Raw genomic sequence first — 16721 nt, 5'->3', positions numbered from 1 at the left:
AACATCAAGCTTGCATATACGCCTTACTTCCAAGCCAAGGAAATAGCTACCATATGTATTAAAAACTCAGTATCGAACATAATTAGATTAGATATAACACAACTGGGCCCCCAAAGACCACCATCCAATCCTACTCATTCCATCTTTGGGACCAATTATCATGTTATTATACTGAGTAGTGCTGACAATCCATCAGGGAAGAGGACCCTATTGTGTTGCCAATCAAAAAGGCAATTCTTGCCTCAAACACCATCCTAATATTTTGTCAGTCAAATTCAGCCTTGGTACATAAGATCCCTTCCTTGATCTCATACACAAGGTTAGCCCTCTTCTCCCACCACCATAATCTCTTTTGTAGTTCTGACTACTGAGGAAGGGAGACGTATTCAATTTTTTCCTCTGTGGGTAAATATATTCTATGGATTTACTTTCTATTATTTTCTTTAATAAGAGGTTAAAGAGGATACAGAAAGAAAAAAAAAAACACCCAAGAAAAAGAAAATAACGAAGAAGATTGTTGATAATGCACCCCTCTAAATATTAAGCAGGCATTAGCAACTGTGTCATACTTAGCACTACATATAAAAATAAGATGGACAGCAAACTAATTCTATTTACAGTATTACATACTACCGAGATGCTAGCAAGACTAGGAAGGAATGTAATACAGCAGTTCAAGGTGACTAGAAACCAGGATTCTTGGTGTTTATTTCTGACCCTGCTCCTAGCTCAATGGGTAACCTTGGGTATATAACTTAAACTCCTCTGTCCCAGACTTCAGCTGACATAAATTCACAAGGTATGTGAAATGACCTGCACGGTCAAGCCTTTGGTCCTCTACATCCTAGTTTCTTTAAAAGTGAGGCAGATAATTAAATAATTAGTAATATATTAATATGAACACTATTCTTGCTAAATGGTTTGGGATCTACCTTTGTAGCAATGGTGGAAGAATCAAAGAAAACATTTCATCATAAATTAATTTAAACTGAACTACAATTTCTGATTGCCTGTAATGTTCATCTACAGTAGAAATAAATATTAAACAAGTCTCTATTGAATATACAGAATAAATTGAGGTTGGTTGAAGTGCTGTTTTTATGTAAATTGGAGAGACAGGGCATCAGATTCAGTTTTTCACTGCATGCTTCACAAAGATAGTCCTAGGCACTAATGTCTAGAGTTTTAAACTACCTGCTTCACTGCAAAGCTTAAATAACCAATCACTCTGCCAATGCGTATGCCTTTAAGTCAATGCTGTGTTGACTCTTCAAATATTTTCACTTTTTAACATAAACTTTTCAGACAAAAATCTCTCTTAGAGAACAAGGACCCTACACAACCAAAATGGAGAGAAGTTACTACTTTCTGTTTTTTCAGTCTCACCTGTTTAAGTACAGCTGACACAGCACAGATGCATGCATTACTCTTGTCTGGAGGATAGCCTGTTTACCAACCTTTTAACGACTTACAGTTGAAATTGCCTCATTTAGGAATCATGATGGTATTGACTATTAATGTGAAGAAGAAGAGCCTACCAGTTACACCAGGAGACTAAAAAAAATCTCTGCCTTGGGTTCTGTTCAAAGCTCTGGAGAGGAAAAAAGAGGCAGGTGGTATTTGCATACCTTGATGATTTCAAAATCCTGATCAGCAGCCATTTCCATTGCTACACACTTAGACACATCCTAAACCAAACCCGGCAATATGGGTGAAATTCTTCAGAACTTTGTGCATCCTACAGCAAAATAGCCGGTTTTCCAAACCATTACACCAGAAGATTTGAAAATAAACTGAAATAACATATACAATACTATCGTATTCATGCAAAACTGGTTGTCTAGATTTTTTTCCTTTCAAACCCAATAAAAGACACAAAAAGAACATCTTCAGGATCCTTTATTCTCTGCCAGTCAAACAGCTACCTAAACAAAGAAGCAGTAGATAATGAAGCTTAGTTATTATCTGCTATTATTGCATATCTATGAAGGCCCAAGAGAAAAGACCATCAACTACAGCCTCTTGACTACGTTAGGTAAAAAAATCATAGCATTACATGGTTTTGGTTAGGGGTCTGTGATACAGCAGAGCAGATTTTACAAGAACACAAAGTAGAGGAAAGCAACATATTTGATCTTTTTTTTTAATCAAAACAACAGCAAAAAAAAACTGTTAGAAAATGTACTTAAGTTTGGTCATACTATTTTGATGTTCTAAATCTTCATGACCGTTACTAACTGTCAAGTGAAAGTTCCATGAAATACTGTATCTTGCATAGATTAAATTAGGTAGAACCTATTCAATATCTTTCAGTTATTCATACAAATGTTAACCTCTGCATAGAAACTACCTTTTTGATAAAATGCCTCCTTATGTCTAAAACCAGCTTTTATTCCACTACCAGCTGCATTTTATTAGTTATTTTAGACAGCACTTTACTGTCACTGGAGAAGTTTCAAGTTTAATGCAACTTCTGCATCCCAGCTGAAAAAGTAGCAGCTATGAAAAGTAATTTTCAGTTAGTCACATCGTCACAAGTTGGTTTACATTTACACTATATTAAGTTAAATTACCATTCCAACATGAAACCCAGAAAACTGAAATTCACTTATGGAGAAGGCCCTGCAAAGCAGAAACCTTTTTCAAGTTGTGAGTGTGGTCTGTCATGTCTGCTTAATACATATAGTTTCCATTACTATTAGAGAGCTCTGTGTAAGTACTGATGGGGAACACACACTTATAGCCTTAGTCTCATGAGCAGTCAAGTATCACGAACAATCAAACATATAGTTTTTGTTTATTACTCTGTGTATATTTTTAGCGTCGAATCTTGGTATGTAATAATTCCCACAACATCACAATAGTCAAGGAGCAAATATTTGAGGAATGGGTTCAATAAACTTCAGTGCATGCCATAACTTTCTCAAACCTTGTGTTCTCCAAAAAAACAGAGTAAGAAGAGAAGATAGACAGCAGACTATGATCAGTTTGAATGCACCTGCACTCAATTTGATACTGAAAATTATGGTACCTCCGGGTGCATGTGGTTTCTACATATTAGTATATTTAACACTACTTCAAATCTGTGAAAAGTCCATGCAAAGAGCTGGATAGCAAGCTGACTCATTTTCTTCAGTTAAATACTGTTTTGTAAGCATTAAGCATCCACTGCTCAACTGACTGAGCAGCATGGAGGACGTAGTCAGGAGAGAGGACAAAGAAACAGAAGGAAACAAAACTGTTTTACGGGCTTCAAACAGAAGAATATTCATGTTTTCATAGCTTTTTGAGAATATTTGAGTCCCCATAGTCTGGACATGAAGAAGCTGAAATGGAGTAATACTTAATCTTTCATCATTTGGTGTGAAGGACTAGCGAACTTCTACCAAATGTTAGTACAGTGCTCATGGGTAAAAGGAGCTAAATAGGGGTGGTGGAGTGGAATGAAAACGATGAGCAAGAATTGTGGACACATTAATAATACGACCAAGAAAGTACGAAAACAAAAACAGAAGGTGGTGGGTTAGAAGGAATAAAAAGAGGAAGAGAAAATGAAATGGACTTTTTTTTCCCCTCGTTCATCAAGCCTGTAACCATGGGGCAGGACAAACAGAAACTTTGATTCTTCACTTCTTCAAGTTCCATTGTTGGACAGAACTAATAATGGACATCTCACAGGCTACTCAGCCCAAGAAAGAAATCAATTTGGAAAAGTCATATAAAAGCTATTCTAGTAAAAGGCACCTGCCAACTAATAGCAGCAGTTGTGTTACTGGATGTTCACAGATTTCGTTATATTTTGGAATTTCTCTTTGTAATACCTAAAGACCATGTCAGCACACATGTATTCCTATAAGCAAAGTGACTTCAAATACAGCAGAAAAATGTCTTTGAGTGCAAACTCTCTTCCTCCATAGTTACACCGCACTAGCACAAATGCTTTATGAAGTTTTACATGTAAAAATAGTCTGCTGTGCCTTATAATTTTTTTTTAAATTGAATGCAGAAAACGATAATAAATTACTCATCACAAGCTTAATGATGATTCAAACATTGGCAAAAATAGACAAAATGACAAACCGTTAATTTGTATTTTGAATCTAGGTAAAACTGAAATATGTTCCCTTAAATCAATCAGGTTTACCTCAGACATGCAGCTGTAATGTGGAATTGTGGGATATAAAAGAACCTAGCATTTTGTAGAAATCATTCTACCTTTCAGAGAAATGCATCTGATACTCTTCTAGAGTGGATTTCCATGACAATGAGGCTATGAAATTTTATACCAGCTGGAGATCAGCTACCATACATCTTTCTTCATCACAAGTGACATGCACTAGTTTGGAATTCAGAGTTACGCAGAATCAGTAAAAATCAAACAAATAGTGAACAAACAATTACACTATGTGGGTTTTTTTTAGCTTGACATGAAATATTTTCTTCTAATTAAGCTGTAATTTTTGAGGAAAATATCACAGGTGTATATATTTAAAAATTCATTATCTTACTACAGAAAAGAACCAGCACATTCTAAACCTTGTACTGTGATTTGGGGCATGAAAGAAAAGTGCCCAAAATATTTGCTTAGCATCAGAGACAGAGTCTCTATGATTCTAAGTATTATATAAAAGGGGAGGAACCAAAAATAGCAACATAATGTTTAATGTTCTCGTACAGAAAACAAAACACAGGAAAAAAAATGAAGATGATGTTTAGCCATGCCTTAATTACTAAGCCATGCTTTAAAAAAAATATAATAAGAAAGATATTTTTTCAAAAGAAAGAGTTAAGCAAAAAGGCTATTTATGCAGTTTTCTCAGCACTCAATATAGGACTAAAGAGCCTGCAATTTTCAAGGTGATTTGCAATTTCCATTAATTTGTTGAAGGTTTTGTAGCTCAATAATGAGACGCTTTCATCAGTTATTAGTGAATCAGAGCTGTTTGCAGCTTTAATTCAAACACAGTAAATACAAATGCAAATGTGCACATGATTTTCTATTATCATTTCTGGAGGGTGAAAGAAGGCAAATGATCTTCAGGAGAATAGGGGTGTTTATCATTATTTGCCTAAAATTGGTTAACAGCCCCATACTGCTGGAAGTGAACTAAGAATTGTTGATGAATGCCAATATTTGGGTTGTGAGGAACTGCAAATGGTCATTTGGCACTGCAGTGTTGTCTTTACCTCCCTAAAACCTGAAAATCTTAAGGTTTCATCTACTTTAAAAGACACAGTTTTAGGGCTCTGATAAAGATACGGTTTTACTTATTCATCAGCTTCTTGATTTGAGGGAAAAATTTTTGAACTTAGGATCCATGTTAATTCTGGCCTCTTAGATTCAGCATCTTAAAATCCTTGCCCAAGTCTACAGCCTACATCTGTATTGTGGAGTTCTGATAGAGTGGATTAAAATGGGACATTAAAAGGGAAGATTTACCTGACACTCAGAATAGTTTACAAGGTGACCAGAGAGGTTCCTAGCACCTGTTGAAGCTGATGTAAAAATCAATGCCAACACAATTTGATATCAGTGAAATCCCATTCTTTTAAAGCATCTTTCAAAGCATCTTTGATCAAGCATCTACCTCTACAAACCCAGTCCAGAGAGCAATAAACTGAATTTGTTTCTGTCAGTTAGCAAATACAGGATATTTCCTGCTTTCAAACTAAGCTGTTAATTAAAAACAAGACTCACATTTAAAGACGGATAACACAGAGGTTTTATTCAATAGCCACTTGATGGCAGTGTCATGTATAAAGTTAAAGTTAAAACTTTTTAAAGAAAAAACCTTGATAATAGTAAAAAGCCAACCCAAATGACACCTTGATTACTGCAGAATATTACCCTCCTAATAGAACACTTTTTAATGATATTTTGAAGGTCAGCAACCAAATCAATAAGCAAATGCATAACAATCATGAATTTTAAACTTCAAAAATGTTGCTATAAAGGTTATTCTTCTAAAATCAATATATGAAACACTTTTAATATCTGTTATGAATTTCATATTCATTCTAGCATGTAACCCTCCAATGATAACTCACAGTTAATTTCTCTGGGAAGAAACAATCTAAAAGAATTCCATGAGGATTTTCTAAGAAAGAGTTCACAGACACTGATGATAATAAAAATATATGACACTAATATTACCAGCACAATATAATTTCTGTAGCATATAACTATGAAAGTGGTTTATACTTCCTGCCATTAGGATGATCCACATTCTTTAGTCATCAAACACAGCCAAATAAAATTAAGAGAAGAGGTAAAGTAGCTCATGGAAGGATACAGGTCAAGTTAAAAAGCTGACTTTCCCTTCCTCTCCTGCCTTACTCATCTGTTTGCACTTCAGCCTGGAGAACAAATCCAGACTAACTGTTTCAGCCGAACAATGAAAAGGCCTAGATCCCTGTGCTGTAAGTGAACAATCAGTTAGGATCTGCCTTTGCCTCCCATGATGATCCAAATACGATGAAACCCAACTTCAGACATTTTTACACTGGTTTGAAAAACAGATCATCCCCAACATGTAATCACTGCTCAGCAGATTTAGAGCATTGGTCAATAACATATTGCAATAATGCAACTGCAAAGACAGCTCTGTGAGGATTGTATTCTACCCTTGATTTTCTAGAAAACATTTGTTTCCAGTACCAATCATGTATCTAGTGAAGAAAAGACAACTCTGTTATTCCAGTCTTTTAACGGCTAGGCAATTCCTTTAGACCAAAATCTGTTGTTCTCTTGGTTTATGATTGGAACTTCCACTGCCACCAATGATTATTCAACATACTGAGTGAAACAGGAAGAAATCCTTCAAGCAGTAAAACAAACAAAAAAAAAATCAATGCTCATAAATATCTTTTTGAGTTACAGAAACACTAAATAACATCCTGAGCTAATACAGAATTAATGCCCACAAAGTTTTCTTTTTCAAAATTTTTGGGGGAAAAGGCAACTTCATTCCAAGCACTAGAGCTTTAATGTTAGTTTTTCACCCAAAGCAAATTTTTTCAGTCAAGTTCTTAAAGCTCTGCAAATATGGTTTATATTGGAAGTTGAAACAAAAAGTCCACTAAATGTAGAATCACAAACAGAAGTAAAGTTTTAGTTCTAAAACTAATGGTTTACACTTCTCATTACTTTTGTGAGTCAAAAAATTCACATGGAGCAGTCTCAGAGGTTCAATTGTACTTGAGTTTTAAAATTAGATAAATGCCTTAGGAATGTCCAGAAAACTTAAAAAAAAATATTTCCTGCCTTTCCTTGACCAAAACCACTCTGCATGAAAAGAATCAACACTAAAAAAAAAAACCAGTAGCTCTCCGATGGTTTTATCAAACAGGATTCAACAAACAAAGGTAACAATATCAAACAGTTCTGGGACCATTCTTCCAAGAGTATGTCAAAAAGATATTTTTCAGGTTTTACGTAAACCCTGATGTATTTAAGTGTGACTTTCTAAACTTCTATTGATTTATAGCTCACTCAAATTTATATTTAAGCCATAAACGCTGTTTTGTACCTAACAAAAAACAGTTTACTAGAACTGGGACTGGGGGGTGAATAGGGAGGAAGGAAGAGAACTGGACAAAAAGAAACAATTGTAAATTCAATTTCCAAATGTAGCATTACTGTGTTCTTTCCTATACTGAGTACTGCATTACATTAGTCTTCATTTTAATATTTAAAAAAAAAAAAAAGGACAGAAGACTATGATAGTCTGAGGAAAAGTTATTTCAAGTAAACTTAAAGAACAAGAATCACATATGAATGAAATAACTAGCATTATAGCAGAAATTACTTCTCTTCATACACACACACATAAAAATGCTTAGGCTGCAACCTTAGTGATTTCGTCAACTGTATATGATTTACATACTCCTCAAACTAGAGAGCAGCCAACAGAGCTGCATCTACCTCAGTATTAATTTTTATAGAAGTCCTTTTTTATTGCTATAGGCCAAACTTAATTAGTTCACTGTTTGGAAGATATGCAAGTGTCATTACTGGGATTGATGGATTCCTGACTAAATCTCATAAACAGTTTATTACTCATCAGAAGATGTACTCTTTCAGCATGGTGGCAGACACATTGAAGTTGTCCTGTTAAGGCTAGTAACAAAGAATCTGGAGGACCGTCACTGTAGACCACAGACAAGTAGGCTTGAGAGCTGATTATAATCATGAAATCACAGAATAGAAACAAGACCAATAAAACCAAGTAATTTTATATTTTAGTGGTGAAACTGAGAAACAGAAAAGTTTTGTTTGTTCAGTTCTTCAGTTTCCTTGTGCAATTTAATTTTATACCCAGTGAATCACAATGCTACAAAACTGACCACTTTCGAATTAATAGCTCAAAGAATTGTCGAACATTGTAGAAAATGGCAGTTCGATGTCTGCAATGAGATTATGCATTTTGCTAGGAGCTGCCCAATAGGTGAGTTTAAATGTATTTCAAAGAAGAGACTGTAGGTTCTTCCTGCACAGGAGTGGCATTCTTGTTAATGGAAGAGAGTTATGTAGAGTGTGGAATGCCCTGGCAGAGGAATGAAGGTGCCATGATATATGCAGTGACAAGGTGGGAAAAGTAAGCAAAGTACAATGACTCCAGGTGAAGATAGGCTGCAATGGTGAAGAAGCTTATGAATGAGATGCCTGAGAGTTAAGGTGTCAAATTTTTACAAAAATTCCTTTCTTAAAAATGATGAAATTTCATGTTAAAGTTCTGAGAAAATCTTATTTTAACCTAACCATTTACTGTTAATCAGAGTTTTTTGTGTTTGGGGTTCTTGGTTTTGTTTTGCTTTTCTCATTTAAATTGACATTAAAATGACTTTAAAAAATATTTGTTGATGGAATAAAAATAAGATGCTTGCAAATGTTATTTTAGCTTTGAAGCTTTATACTGCCCTTCTCTTGGCCTGCTAAGCAGTTAATATTTCATACAACCAAACTGTTTAGATTTCCACATGCAATCAGTTTCTCTCTTTTCTAGGCAGAACTGATGAGCAATTACTACAAATGTTAGATGTCCTTTAGATATTTCTTTTTAATGTTGTTTCTATTTACTTGTTTCTTTTCTCTATCTGTTCTTGAAAGAATCTTCTCGCTTTGATCAATGTGAATCCCTTAATAATTAGGCGGCAGATTTTTTTATACAAAAATATATAAAAGCAAACTGCATATGCAAATTCATGAAAATATATAAAAATATTCCCCTATTTTGCTATCAGTTATCTACTTATTAACAAGTACATACATTACTGGAAAATTATTTCTATCTTTAATGGAACAGAATGGGCAAAACCAGAATACATGACAAAGAAAAATTCATTATTTTGTAAATTTCAGATCAGCTACATCTTTATCAGATACATGGAAGAGTATTTAAGATTAGCCAGACTGCTTGATCCAAATCTTTTTTCTTTTAAAAACTGATGTAATTTCCAGATTTATCTTATTTCTAACCTGAAGCAAAGAAACACAAGTATCAAAGTGCATCAAATAAATCATAATATATGCTTAATAGACAAATATGCTTGTTGTTTTTCTTCTACTTGTTAATGACCTTCCCAGATGTAGCATTTCCCTTAGAAGCTGCTGCTCTCATTCCAGCCTGCCCTTTTGCAGTGTATTTCACCATTTGTATCTTCATAAGCACTGTGAAGAAAATCTTGTAGTATGGTTGGTATCAGTGATGCTTGGTTTCAAATTTTATAACATTCTCTTAGTTTCTTTGTGCTATCCGATAAAATGTGCATGGAGAATAAATTTGCTACTCATGAAAAACAAATTATTTTACGGAATAGTGATCTTTTAATATAAATGTGAAACTCATCCCACGTGTCTTTGTTTCTCTATCTACAAACTAATTTCTTGTACCAAAGAATATAACTCTCAACAATTTGTAAATTAAGTGGTCATCTTTAAGGAGGAAAAAAAAGTACTTCCCAGGAATAAAAATTATACCAGATTATTTTTCTCTCTCTTCCCCACTCCCTTTTTTCCCCCCCTGCCTTTTATGACTACATATAGAACTTTCCTTCAGAAGTTATGTTAAGCTATACTGAGGGTACTGGCTGATATAATTGCTTAAGTTATTTGGAAACATACAATAGACACACACTACTTCTTCAATGGGAACAAAGCACAGCAGGATTGGCCCTACAGTAACACAACATAAATGAAGTTTTTTCTAGAATACAGGACTTTTTTTGTTGTTTTGTAATACTTAGAGCTCAGGACTTATTAACAGGCTTCCCAAACCTTTTAATTTAAACTCTGATTTAGCAAGATACTTTAGTACATACTTTATAGTATATGAGTAGTCCAACCAAGAATCAATTAGAAGCTATCTGAAAAAAACCCAGACAATATATTAAAACATCCCACTGAACCTGAAAATTAATGCTATATTTACTTCAGTCCATTTTTTAGGTTGCTACACTTGCTATTCTTTTACTACATGTAAGCAACATTACAACAAGCTTTTACAAAATGCCAGATATTTTTACAGAGAAATAGAAAAATAGAACATCTGCATCAATTTTAAGCATAAAAATGCAATTGGAAATAAAAAAAGTTAGATCTAAAACAGTCTGCAATAAGCAGGAGCCAAAATGTGCCTTTAGGTGCCTATTCCATTTGTCAGGCTTATTTCTCTTATTTCTAAATCATGAGCCAATGTTCTGTGATGTTTAAACTAGTCTTTAAGTTAAACAGAAATACATATCCAACTACATTTCAACATATTAGATTAGTTTAAAAAATAAACTATATTGGGAAAAAACCCTTCCACGACAAGACTAATTATCATAATGATTTAATGTCAGTTTCTTAAAGCATGGGAGAAGTTTGGGGTTTTTATTCAGTTACTGTTTGATGCTGTCTAGTATACACAATATGCCATGGTACACAATAGTCTTGTGTGTCCTAAATTATATTGCTTCTCTTTCTATGTATGCAAAACTGAATGGAATCCTAACAGTTTTCATACCAAGCTACTATGTATATTTCCATTTTATAAATAAGATGACTGTTAAATTCAAGGTGTTAGTAAAATAATTTTTAGCACACCTTTTTCATATCAGTTTATAAAGTTGATAATGTTCAATGAAGTATTGGACTGATCAAACATTGGCAGGCAGCTAATGGTTATCTCAACTAAGATGATGTTAACTTAAGAATGACAACAAAATTTCTGCTTCCAAAATTGATGATGCTAATCAAAACGTGGAAATTACACAGTCACCTGGAATGGATGGGAAAATTTAGGTGTGACAACCACAATGTATGTATTGCAGCAGTGACAAATTAAAGCTTTCAAGCAGCTGCAACGTTTTGAAGCAGGAAAAGCTGATAAAAATCACATGAGGTGTAACAGAGATCTCCTTCAGAACATACAATTGGGCTAAGGATAAAGAAAGACAGAAACAAAATTTTGCTCTGAAAGCAGGAGGAACCTACCGGATGGGGGTGGCGGGAGGGGAGGAGGGAAGGAAATACTGTCCACCAGAAAAAAAAGAAGACAAAAAACCACCTTGTGTTAAAGAGAAGGGCTGGATGGCATGCGACTTTCTTCTTTCTAGAATGGTAACATGGGAGGTCTGAAAGGGCCTGAATAATTTTCCTTTTTTCAAAAAGAAAAGAAACCTTGTAGGAACACTTGTTTTGGAAGAACCACCAGCAAAGAATATGTAGTTCAGCAGTTGTTTAACCCCCAAGAGCATTTATTGCAGGTGCATCTCAGAAAATGGTTGATATTTGCTTCTGGGACACCCACTGGTGGCACCTGGGTTCTGATGTATAAGTAGAACTACACATTCAACGACTTGAATGTAAAACTATTGCAGGAAGTTTCAAAAGTAGAGCAAAAGGTAAGGCAGAATACTGAGATTAGAGCTGATATAAAGATTTCAAAACTATGGAGATTTCCAGGACCAAAATTGGAACTACATCAAGTTCTGTTTTGTCATATTGTTTTCTGTGTTGGAGAAAGCAAAGGGAAGGTGTGCTTCACAATGGAAAGCACAGTCCATAAAAGGAAAGAATTTAGGACACTTAATTTTCCAACAGTATTTATACAAGAGACAGACTCCCCAGCTGAGGGACAATTCAAATACATGCACATGCAAAAAAATAATTTAACACAAACATTACTACACGATACTCTACTACACTGTCATGGGGCAGACATCTACATATAGCAAAAGACAATGGCTGTGATAGCTGATCGGGAAGCATGCTAGGAGGCATTATCTAAGGAAGCAAATCCTTTGTAACTGAGGTTGAAGGATGCTGGAAATGAAGGGCAAGTTTTGTTTTATGGATAAGAAAGAGTAGCCCCACAAAATAGACAGCAAGGTACTAAATACAAGGAATGAATCTAAACCAAATGGTGCCCTCCAAGACCGCACCTAGTAGTGCCCTCCAGTCACTTCTGGGCACTCAGTCAGTGGGACCAGAACAGAGCCAGTCTAAAGCAGCCTCCCTGCTCACCCAGATCCCTACAGTGGGGAAGTGGGATCCTCAGCACTGACTGTTTCACTTTGCAGATCAGGTCCGATTGCTCCTCACTACTTGCTAATGTAGACATAGCCAAACTATATTTATTTGGAGACTGAAGCAGGGCTGCATATGGAGAATTTCACCTTTGACAAGTACTAACTTCATTTACATTAACACCTGTCTAGACTGTTTTCCTAAGTATAAACATAAAAATCTCCTTAGTGTATTTGGGCCCTTCTTACTTAATTAACCATATGTGACGTAAACTGATACAACCCAGTTAAAGGTATGTCATTGTTGATAGGATCAATTACAGTCAGACATAAGTATTCATTGCTTATACCATCTGTGCTGTACTTCTAAGTGCAGAACCTTGTCAATGAAAGTATACACAGATTAACTGTATTCACTTTCATTAAAAAACACCAATCTGTTTTGTCAGCTCTAGGCACTTTCTGTTAAAAAGTTGCAATAATATAATGCACATTCACCTTCTTCCAGCATACTGTGGCTAGTGCTATACCATTTGAAGGGTTTAGAATACTATTTGAGACTATTCTGCATCTTGAGTGATTTTATTCTTAAGTAGTGGCAACTGTACAACAGTCTTCCAAAAATCCACTTATATACCAGCCCGGGAAATCACTGTGGTCACAGTAAGGAAGTAAATCTTGCCCATTCTGTTATATGCTCTATAACATTTTCTAAGGCTTCTGTTTCTCACTGCTGTTCTTCAATATTACAGGATCTGATCATATCACATTTGAAGAAGAAAAAACCCAAACAACAGTAATTCAAGCCTTGGAAACCTTCAGTTGTCATGTAGGTATGCCTACAGACAAAGACACACACATACATATAGTGGAAATACTACAACCAATTTCATACCTTTGATGTTAGCTGCAATGAGAAATTACAGTTAGATTAACTAATTCCTAAAGTTAATTAACAATTTCATGGATGAGTTTTATACATAAGAAGCTACAAGTTCAGAACTATATGTCTTGGAATGGGTCTTCTTTTCATTCCTATCTCAATTATGAGATAATTATTTTTATTTAAAACATAATTACAGGATAGGCAACATAGTCACTGGATGGGTGAGGAACAGGTTTTAAAGGAACAGTTTGGAGTATGGGAAAAAGCTACACTACCACATGCGTTTAGAGATCAAAATATCTAAAAGCAGGTTGAATTACAAGTTACATTTTTTCCTCAGAATTGGGGAACATAATGATTGGATAAAGTATGCTTCTAATCAGGCTCCCTCCAAAGATGACATCTTTAAGGAAGATTAGGTACCAGTGTTCTACTATTAAATGATTATAGTTAAAACTGTATTCAATCCAGGCCACATGAGAAAGCAGGTTGTGCATCTAAGCACATTTCTTCCTCACAGAAGATCTGAAGACCACACTTAGGGATCCTCATGAGTAAAAAGCAAGAAGGGATAAATAAGAAGCACTTTTATTGCTATTGTTTGCATACTGTTTTTATATCTCTGTTTAATTTGGAAAGGATTTAGAGGCACACCCATGTGGGAAGAGCCTGGTCAGTTTAAAACTGGAAAAAAAAAAAAACAAACCACCAAAAGAACCCCAAACCAAACAAAAGCCCAACCAAAAAACAACTTTTGGCTGATAAGGATTTTTCCCTGTGTTTACTGTAAAGTCTAAGGGCTTGGTCTCCACTTGTTTTACATATCAGAGATACTAAACCAATGAGGATACTAACCAACAGTTTTATAAAATGATCTAGAAGAGGAAGATTATGTAGAAGAGCTTGAATATGTTAATTCCAAAATGGGAAAAGTTAAAACAATGACATTGAGATTAATGATTAACATGTTAATTTCTTTAGTGTTCAAAAGAGCTGAAAATAAATCACACTTCAGGGTGTTGTAAAATACATATAAACAAGGAAACATATGGAATCTATAGCAGGCTGCCTAAAAGATCTTTATGGTTGTATATAACACAATTGCAAATACAATCCTGTTTACAGCACCTTCTAAATATAAAGGTTAAAAAGAAAACATAACAAAAGGAAATTTTGCTACAACATAAAAAGTCTCTCCTTCACCCACTCAATGTCACACAAGAATTATTTTAATGAAGCTCTGATTATGAAAGGATGGTACCTGCATTCTTCAGAATATAAACCAAAATATTTAGAGTAATCAGCAGAAAAATATCTGAATTCACTCACATAAAATTTTTAGGTAGTTTTCAGTAATATTTTTATATATTATATTGACAAAACAAAACCTCACAAATCTCTACACAGAAGAGCCTGAAATACTCTTTTCCTTTTGGTCTCTATTCGTAGTCTCAAAATCTTACCTATTTCTCACTTGTAACAAAAAATATATTTAACTAGCTCTATTGGATCATAGACAATCTGACTTTCACATTAATTTCTGACAGATACACCTTTGAAGAGGAGGCATTGTTTGAATCTCACCTGGAGGACAAGGTTAAAGTAAACTAAGCAGAGAGGTTTGCTGTAATATCACCAAACAACAGTTAAATGATTATGTGAAGCTGTCAGAATTGGCAGGTTCAAAATCCCAGTATAGAACCAAACAGCTTGCTTGATTTTTGAAGCCAAAGAAGTTAAGCAATGAGAAATTTGTTTGTGCTGGGAAAGCATTCTCTGTACCCTTTCATGCCTTCAATGAGTATTTTTCAAAAGGCAAGCAGTGGCATATTTGTCTTGAGGTTTTCTTACATTAGATAAGCCAAATGCACACATCTGAAAGCAAAAGACTATCTTCTGCACAGTGCAGACATACAGACATTCTATAATATGTTATTTTATTATAGATGCTTCCCGGTAAAGTATGTACACTTCCCACAGCCTGTGCTGTACAGTTTCAGAAATGTACCTTTTAATTAAAAGTATGCATTAATCGCACCTGTTGTTGGCTCTGCACTAAAATGTTTGGAAGAAGGCCCGCAGTTCAGATATCTGGTTGAAAAACTGCATACCAGAGATGGCTATGCAGGCTTTGGGCTGGAAAATAAAGATAAAAGTGTTAGATAAAGGCCTCAGAAGTTAATAGTGTCTGCTGCACAGTAAGTCTCATCACACTACCTCACTCCTTCCCTCTCTCCTCATTAAAGGCAGACTAACTGGAATGTAGTACAGCATCAATACAACTGTAGTAATTCTGCTGTGTTGCTCTAGGAAACAAACTTTATGAACAAAGAAAATCTGCAATTCCTTTTCAGATGGTTACACCTCTTGTTAGGAAATGTAACTAAAGAACTATTAGGTGTGTTATGTCACTCATCCTTACAATTAATGTATACTACAGAAGACATTTTAATAACCATTACATACAACAAGCTAGTGTTTCAAACATAACAAATTTCATAATTATCACTATTATCCATAATGATCACACTTCAGGAGAAATTGCCTTAGGAAACTTAAAATACTAAGGCTTCATTATGGTAAAGGGGCCCATGCTGAATTTAAAGTGGATTCAGGTGTTCATCTAACAGTTTAACGATATGGTTTGCACTGACAATAAAGGTGTGGCAATGTTGCTCTTTATTCCCCAAAACAATAAAAAAAACTGTCTATATTATACAACTTTTTATTGACAAGTCGGATACTTCTGCCTGTTTCATCATGAATAACATTACACTGTCTTGTAAAAAAAAATAATTAATTTGAAGTGGACAATATTAGGAACATGAAAAGATCAGAGTCTGCTTTTGGAAAACTGATTCTCTTCATTTGGATTTTTTTTCTGTATTCATGTCTGGACATAGTCTTGAATTAATTCTTGAGGCAAAAATTTCTACTATATATGTTAGTGAAATCCATCTAGAAAACAATTGCCAAATCAAATGGCTACAAGTATGATATACAAATTACAATACTTTGAAACTAATTTTATAGCAAGATTGTATAATCAACACAACAAAAAAAAAAAATAAAAGAGAGGTTTTAATGGTTAGGGTGCCAACTTTGAAATGGCAGATGTAGATCAAATCCCTCATTCCATCCCAGATCACTTCATCAGCTATGACCTGACCCCTGGTCAGAACCACAAAACCAGCAAGGTATCAAAAACTTTTCTGATGGAAGTTGGGTACTTTTGAAGATCTTGGCCTTGGTCTCTGTCTTTCTCTGCCTTTTCTGTACGTCAATAAAATGGGACTAGTAATTCTGTCCTACAGATTAGTGTAAA

Source organism: Egretta garzetta, unplaced genomic scaffold, assembly GCF_000687185.1.
Source record: "Egretta garzetta isolate BGI_Z169 unplaced genomic scaffold, ASM68718v1 scaffold45, whole genome shotgun sequence".
Classification (NCBI taxonomy): Eukaryota; Metazoa; Chordata; class Aves; order Pelecaniformes; family Ardeidae; genus Egretta; species Egretta garzetta.
The sequence above is the reverse complement of the archived record's forward strand: the minus strand, read 5'-3'. Positions refer to the sequence as shown.